Source organism: Panthera onca, chromosome B3 (assembly GCF_046562875.1).
Source record: "Panthera onca isolate mPanOnc1 chromosome B3, mPanOnc1 haplotype 2, whole genome shotgun sequence".
Taxonomy (NCBI): Eukaryota; Metazoa; Chordata; class Mammalia; order Carnivora; family Felidae; genus Panthera; species Panthera onca.
The window spans coordinates 32952341-32960050 of NC_138344.1; the positions used below are offsets into that span (position 1 = coordinate 32952341).

At 44.9% G+C, this 7710-nt stretch overlaps 1 long non-coding RNA gene across 1 annotated transcript; it reads right to left on the reverse strand.

Moving 5' to 3' along the window:
* Positions 1 to 6386: 6386 nt before the first annotated feature.
* LOC132668354 (uncharacterized) lies at positions 6387 to 6918 on the reverse strand. Its single transcript, XR_009605549.1, has 2 exons — positions 6859 to 6918; positions 6387 to 6616 (listed from the first exon to the last, which is right to left on the reverse strand). It is a non-coding gene; the product is annotated as an uncharacterized LOC132668354 (long non-coding RNA).
* Between the last annotated feature and the right edge of the window lie 792 nt (positions 6919 to 7710).

Sequence of the window (7710 nt, forward strand, 5' to 3'; positions counted from 1 at the left end):
TGTCTTGAGATTAAATTTAAATTTAGATTTAGATTGTATCTACCTGCTTCTTTGTGCTTCACCAAACAAAACAAGACATGGGCCTTGTCTTATAAAGTCTTACAATTTAGACAGATGCCTGCATATATAATTGGATTGAAATGCCTACAGTGCCAAGCGTTGCTATCGGGCTATAAAATGCTAGGATACTGACGAGTGGGAGTTACACCAACCATGAGGTTAGGAGACGCTTCTTACGCTGTGTTTTGGAAGAAGGGTAGGGTTTTTTTTTCCCTGGAGTCACTGAAAAATATTTCTAGTTTCCCATGTTCTTGTATTACCTTTTCACTCGCCTGTCGAGAGGTGGTGTCTATACCCCCTCCTCTTGAACCTGAGTGGGATTTTATGAGTGCTTTGAGGAATGGAATGTAGCAGATGTAACACAGCGTGACTTCTGAGGCTAGGTCATAAAAAGTGGTGGGACACACACACACACACGCACACACACACACAAGTGATGGGGCTTCTCTCTTTCTCACTTGAGGCAGGAACCTTTGGAGCGAACATGTGAGAAGTCTGGTTACCCCCGTGCGTCAGCCACAGTGCTGGGAAGACCTGAGAGAGAGACAGAGAGAAGAAGGAAGGGAGGAGGAGAGGGAGACGTCTGAGGAGGTCCAGCTGTTCCAGTCCCCACCTGTTGGATTCTTCCCAGGCTGAGCTCTAGACATGTGAGGAAGGAGCCTTTAGATTATTTCCTCCCTAATCACAGGCTGATGGCAACTATTTGAGATTTCCTGAGCAGGAACCACCCAACTAAGCCCAATCAATCCTCAGAATCAGAACAGTTAACAATAAAATGACTATTGTCGTTTTAAGCCACTACGTTTGGAGGTCAGTTGTTACTCAACAGTGGATAGCTGGAGCACCCTGTATAGAAGAAAGAGCATTCCAGTCACAGGGACAGTCTGAGCATTTTTCTTTTCAAGCTTTCTTTCTTTTTCATTTCCAACTGTCCTTTCTATGCAGACAACTCCTGTAGCTGGAAATACAATCCTCCCCTCTCCCAAACTGATGTGAGATAGTCCCAAACTGATGTGAGACAGCTCTATCTAGGTATCATACCCAAGCCACGAACTCGGTATATCACCAGAAAAGCTCAAAATGATCTCCTAGAAACAGATATTTTTTGTGGCCAGTATTTTGGTTCATGGCACCACCACAGCCCCACACCCTCTTAATTTTGGTGTTTTCATTGATTTTTCCCTGTCCCAAAATTTTACCTCCAATCCCTTCCTACATCCTACAGCTTTACTTCCATATTATTTTGTGTCTCTTGTACTGCCACCATCGCCATGTTTCCATGCCCTACTTCTTTTCAAGTTCAGATCTCTCACATGGCCTAGACCAGTACCCCCAACCTGGCCTCCACTTTCCTCCATTCTCTACTGCCACAGTAGTTTTACCACAGAGCAACTCTGATCACATCATTTTTTGCTCAAAAGCCTTTAGTAGCAAATTTCTCGTTGCTCCCTGCAATTTCTTACCATGTATGGGTAAAGTAAGAAAAAAATGAACAAGAAGGATAGAAAACTTCCAACATGAGCAGATAATGAAACGGTACTTGGAGGGTAGGGAAGGCAGATTAAAAGGCAGAAGGCCTTCTGTACTTTATGTTAGTCTCCACTCATCCCAGCATGGTATAAATAGGTGTCCTACATTCCTGATATTTGTCACCTGCCTGAACCATGTTCCTCCTAGTCACCCAGTCACTCCCTCTTCCATCTGCATGGCCAACTCAGGGTAGGACTGGAAAGGGGCTCTGGGGAGAGCAGGGAAGCTAGGGACTAGAGAATGGTCAGAAATGTGCACCCAAAAGGGTCTAGCCTAGTCATTGGAATAAGATCAGTGCCAGGAAGGCAAAGCAGACAATGAAGACCAAGACCCATAGAAATTACAGCTGGGTCCGAGGTCAAGGAGAGTGTGTTAGAGGGCAAAATTATAGGCACTGGGTAATTGCCTTGGGTGGAACAGGGAGTATTGTGGAGGTAAGTATGGAGTCAATAACATTCCATGAAGTAATGAGGTTGGGTAAGACTCACTGCTTAAGGCATCAGGCTTGGCCTTCTCCCGGGAATCTTTACATGAGCAACAGAGCCTCTGATCCCCTCCTTAGTCCTTCGCAGATGAAAATACTGAATGACTGGCATCAGCAGAACACAGTGAAGAGGGTCAAGCAGGTGGAGTAGTAGCAGAATGCCGGGAGGAGAACTGAATAGCAGGCTGGCCAAGCGTTGCAACTTCTAAGAGCAATCATCGTTCTGGTGGTTTCAACAATTTGAAGAAATGGCAAGAAATCTGCCACCTTTAGCTGAGTTAGGTCCTAAGGAGTTTCAGTATGGAATGCCCAATATGGATTACGACTGGCTCAGATTGTGTGAGTCAGGGAGAGCTTGTGAAAGACTGTAAAGAGCATGACAAAGCTGTCCTTCTAAAAGGTGCCAAGCCTGGGGAGCTTGAAGTTGGGCGGGGTTAAATGGATGGGGACTGCCCCTCCAAGGGTGGAGTAGGGTGGGTATTTCAGCCACTGAGTATTCATCAACAGCTATTAGCTGAGTCCCTATTATGTGATATCTTACACTGGGTTAGAAAAATCATGGAGATCTCATGGCCAGTCCCTGGCCTCGAGGAATTCAGTTTATTAGGACAGACAGAGCCATAAAGGTGATCTCAGCAGAGTACGGGGCAGGCAGGGAAGCACCAGGTTGGACATCTAACTCTCACCTCGGCATCAGTGAAAACTTCCTGGAGAGAATATTGATAATTTGTTGAACACAGGAAACCATCTGTGTGCCCCAAAGCCAAGCCAGAAAGATCTCAGCACAGAAATTTAGCACGAAAATTCTGTATGGTCCATGGAATCTCAGAAATTTAGGATGTCCTTGACATTTCAGGGAGCAGCTAATCCCCCACATTACAGGCCAGGAGGCCTCAAAGTGGCTAAACCTTTGCAGGTCTCTGGCTGAGTGGCTCTCTCTGGGTGAAGTATCCCTCCATAGGCAGGTGTGGTTAGCTAGAAGTCATGATGGCAGGGCACATGGTTTTCAAGAGTCTGGACTCACAAACACATAGGTCAATAAGCACCCACACCCTCTATCCCCAGAAATTGTAGGGCAGCCAGTGGATTGAGACCAGAAGTAGATGAAGGTGGGCCCTGGGAAAACACCCTATTGCCTACTCTTCACACCCTGGCACAGCTTCTTTCTAACTTCTTCCTAGCTCCCCACCCTGCCCAAAGGAAGAAAAGTTGCTAGCCTGACGGGTCAGAGTCCAGAATGTCCATCGGGCTACATTTTATTGGTGAGTGGGGTTATCGTACTTGAATGGCACCCATCCCGAGTTCACTTCTCTCTCTTCAACTTCCTACCTTGTGCCAAGGAAGGTCTTGGTCTTTGGAGCCTTATGGTGCTCATGCTTCCTGCTGGTATGTGGTAAGCATTTCCAGGCCATGCTGCCACCTCAGCGTGGGCCTGGCCATGTCTCTGTCTCCTTGAACGTGTGGTTGAACGAGTCAGTTAGATTGGGGCTTCCTCACTTTCTGGCACATGTACCTGCATTTACTGCCCCCGGATTTTAGATTCAAGAGGAGGGTTGGGGAAGGATGACTTCAACCATCTCATACAATGATCCCTTCACCAGTTTCTTCATTTGAGTATCAACCATTAACAAGACTAATAAAAAAAATGGCATTTTTTATTCTCCTCTTGCTACTCTTCCTTATATGGGACATTAAGGAGCAGGCTGATTGGCAGGGTAGTATTTTAGCCTTCCTGGCTGTAATACCATTATAATATTTATACTGAAACTTACAACCCCAGCCTTTAATGTTCCCCTGTAAAGGGAAAGCAGAGCTTTCCACTTATGGGCACATTGGACTAGAGCCCAAAGTCCTTGGGATCCTCCCAGGCATATTGGCTCAGCCTCAGGAAACAGCAGTGAGCTTACAGATTGGGCGGCTCAGGGCCTGGGGTGAAAGTTCCAGCCTTGCCCCCAGCTCTCCAGAGGCAGTGGGCTATGCCGGGTGCTCAGCCTCTCCTGGAGCATGACACATTGTGGCATTAGTCTGGTGACATTTTCAGTTGGGAGGCCTGAGCCACCTGGTCCCAGAGAGATGGGTATGTGTAGAAAGGGGAATGAAGGGGTGAGAACCATACAGGTCTTCCTTGGACTGATCTCTGAAGAGATTCTTGCTCCTGGATTAATCCTGGCCCAAAAGGTCATGGTAGCCCAAATAATGCCCCCCACCCAAGGGTGTCCATGTCTCATCCCTGGAAACTGTGAGTATGTTAAGTTACAGGGCAAAAGGGACTTTGCAGATATAATTAGGGCTACGGATCTTAAAATGGAAAGATTATCCTGGATTATATGGGTGGGCTGAATGTAATCACATAAGTCCTCAAAAGAGAAGAAACTTTCCCAGCTGAACGGAGAGATATGGCAGAAGAGAAGTCAGGGAAGATAAGACTTGAACCTCTGATGTTGGCTTTAAAGATGATGGGGGCCATGAGCCAAGGCATGTGGGTGGCTTCTGAAAGCTAAGAACCCCTGACCAATAGCCATCAAGGAAATGGGGACCTCAGTCCTACAAACTGCATGCAACTGGATTCTGCCAACAACCTGCGTGAGCCTGGAAGTGATCCTGCCCCAGAGCCTCCAGCAAAGAGCACAGCCCCCGCTGACACCTTGAATTTAGCCTGCTGAGACCTATGTCAAACTCCAGACCTACACACTACGACATAATAAATGGGTGTGGTGTTAAGCCCCTGTGTAGAAAACTACACAGATGTAGAAAGCTTAGAGATATTACTGAATCAGTCCATGACCCTGGTCTTAGAGTGCCCTTGGCCATCTATATTTTCTTAAAGCACTGGTCGATGGGACTCCCAAAACACGAACTGTGATTCTCACAGGGATGCTCTCTCTGCCAATCTCTTGGGGTTTCAGTTCTAATCAGAGAACTTTGCCTCTTGCTTACACACAATTATTGTCTTAGATGATACATGGCCCCTCCTGTGGCAGTCCTGGTCTTGTTCATCTGCTAACAAATGTCTTTCTAAGGGAAGAGACCCCATATTTGACCTGAGGCCTTCCAAGAAGAAAGAGTGGTCTATGGGCAGGGAATAGGTACGTCTAGTGCAGCCCTTTGGCTTTATAGCGTATTGTGCCCCAAAAGGACAGAGCGGTGGCAATCAAGGGTAGCATCTTGTCTTTGGGGGTGTGGTTCTAGACCCTGAGGTCAGAAACGTCAGCTCTTCTTCCCGGAGACTGGGTCAAGTAGAATTGTGTTAATTCTGAGCTGTAGGGTTTGTCAAGGACAGGCCTAACCCTTCCTGGGGGCCCCCTGGGGACAGTGCTTGGACACCAGTGATCTAGAAGGTGGTCTTTCTCAGGAAAGACCCAGTGAGCCAGGAGGATATTGTTGTAGCTGGATTTTACTCCAATCCAGCTTTGTGTTTGTCTTAATCATCCACTCTACTTATAAAAGAGGAGCAGATTCATCTGATGAACATGGGGCCTCCCTCACCCAACTTCTCACCAAAGTGGCCAGCCTCTTCAGAAACCCAAACTCCCCTAGGGAGCAAGAGTGCTGACGATTTAGAAGGGAAATCAGGGCTCTATCCCTTCACCAAATCATTCTGGCAAATGAATAAATCAGTGAATGCAAATCATGATTAGAGTCTAGCCTTTCAACTCAAATCATATAAGAAGATCCAAGTAATAACCAAACCAACAGGGAAAAGAGTCCAGAAGATTTTGCTCATACCATTTTTAAGCAAGTGGTAGCCCCTAATAGAACTGCCCTCAATTAGAGATAAGCAAGCAGGAAAAAACACAGCAGGTAACCTATGCAAAAAAGCACCTACAAAAAAGCCCACAGTAGATAAAAGATGAATGAAGAGAATTCTTCTGAAATTTTACTCTAGGAAACAGAAGAATGGCAAAACCTTGGACTAGTGAGGAGCTGGTGCTCAGCCCTTTCATGCTCGGCTGGTGGTGACATAAATTGATCCAGCCTTTTCAGAGTGCACAAGGATGGAAAGAATGCACGTTTTAAACAAGTGCACCTTTGACCCAGCAATCCCACTTCTTGTAATTTTCCTCAAGACAATAATTGCCAACGCATACAATGATCTAAAGACGAGGATTTCATTTCAGTTTTGTTTGCAATAGTGAAAAATGGGTGTTCACCTAAATAATCATGAATAGGGCTAAATCACTGGTTAAAGAAATTGTGGCACATTTATATAGATAATATATAAATGATAATGTAAATCTTTATTTGATGACATGGAAATTTGCCTATGACACATGTAACTGAGTGCAAAAAGGGAGACAACGGAACAGCATGATCCCATTTGTATAATGTTTTAATAGGTGCACAAAGAGAGCTGTCTGGAAGGATGTTCACCCCAACAGTTGTATTTTACTTTATTCTTTGTATATTTCAATATTTATAATGAGCATGAATTTTATCAGAATAAATCTCTTTTCAAAACAAAGGAAGAAAAAATGTGGTAGAATTCACTCCATCTACCAGATGTGATGAGATCCAGCGTTGACAAGTGGAAAATGGCAGTTACTGTGGGGAATCATAAAGAATGACATAAGCATATGTTAAACAATCTATTTCAATTTAAAACATGTAGATGAACACCCATTCACTGTTTGGTTTTTTTTTTTTTTTTTTTTTTTTTTTTTTTGATTCAAGGAAAGACATTTTATTTTTCTGTGTCATAAACCTACAATCTGAGTGCAGGATTCTTCTAGATCTTTCTCCCTAACATTTGTCTATATTTAATTTGATACTGATTTTAAACTTACCTTTAACGAGTCAAGATTCATTCTGTTATTTCTCTTCCTTGCTCGCGTCTAGATTAAGAACAGAAAAGTTGGAAACTTGCTTTCTCAACCTTCTCTTTAGCAAGGGTGGCCATTTAACAAAATTCTGGTCAATGAGGCATTGGCAGTCTACTGAGGGTTTCTGGGATTGTCTTAGCTTTCAGCTTCCATTTTAGCTGTCCAGTCAGTTACCACCATTTTATTCCGTTGTTCCTATTTCTTTACTTCTTATACCACTGGACCTGGGCATTGCTGGCTTTGCCAGACATCGCTGTAGATTCTGTAGGACTCCTTCACTCCACTGCATTAATTGGAAACGGGCATTGCATCTGCTGGGCACTGCTGTAGTGTGCATGCATGATGGCTGCTGCTCCTGAACGCTGCCCCCTCTGCCATGTGTTGCTGCCACTACCATCAACACCACTGCCAACATCCCAGACCTCAAGGTGTTAAAGCTGTATAGAGGTCTACAGTAAAATGGGGAGAAAGTGAGAAAGTGCTTCTACCCCTTGATACACCACACTCTGTTAAAGGATCGATACCCAAGTGAGGGCTGCTCATACCCTTCTGCATCCCTGAGTATCTAGCAAAACAGTCCTTTCCTTTTAACTTACACTGTTGCTGTAAGTTAAACACGGGAGACTGGCTGGGCAGGTGCGAGCGATGGGTACCCAGCTATATTTGGAATCTCTTCTCCTCCCTGAAATCCAAGGCTCTATTAATGAACCAGCTTGGTATACTTGACTCCTGCTGAGTGAATTCTCTCCAAGCAGACTCTTCAACCCCTCATGCTCCTCACAAACTCTCTAGATGTGTTTGGAATTTATTGGTGAG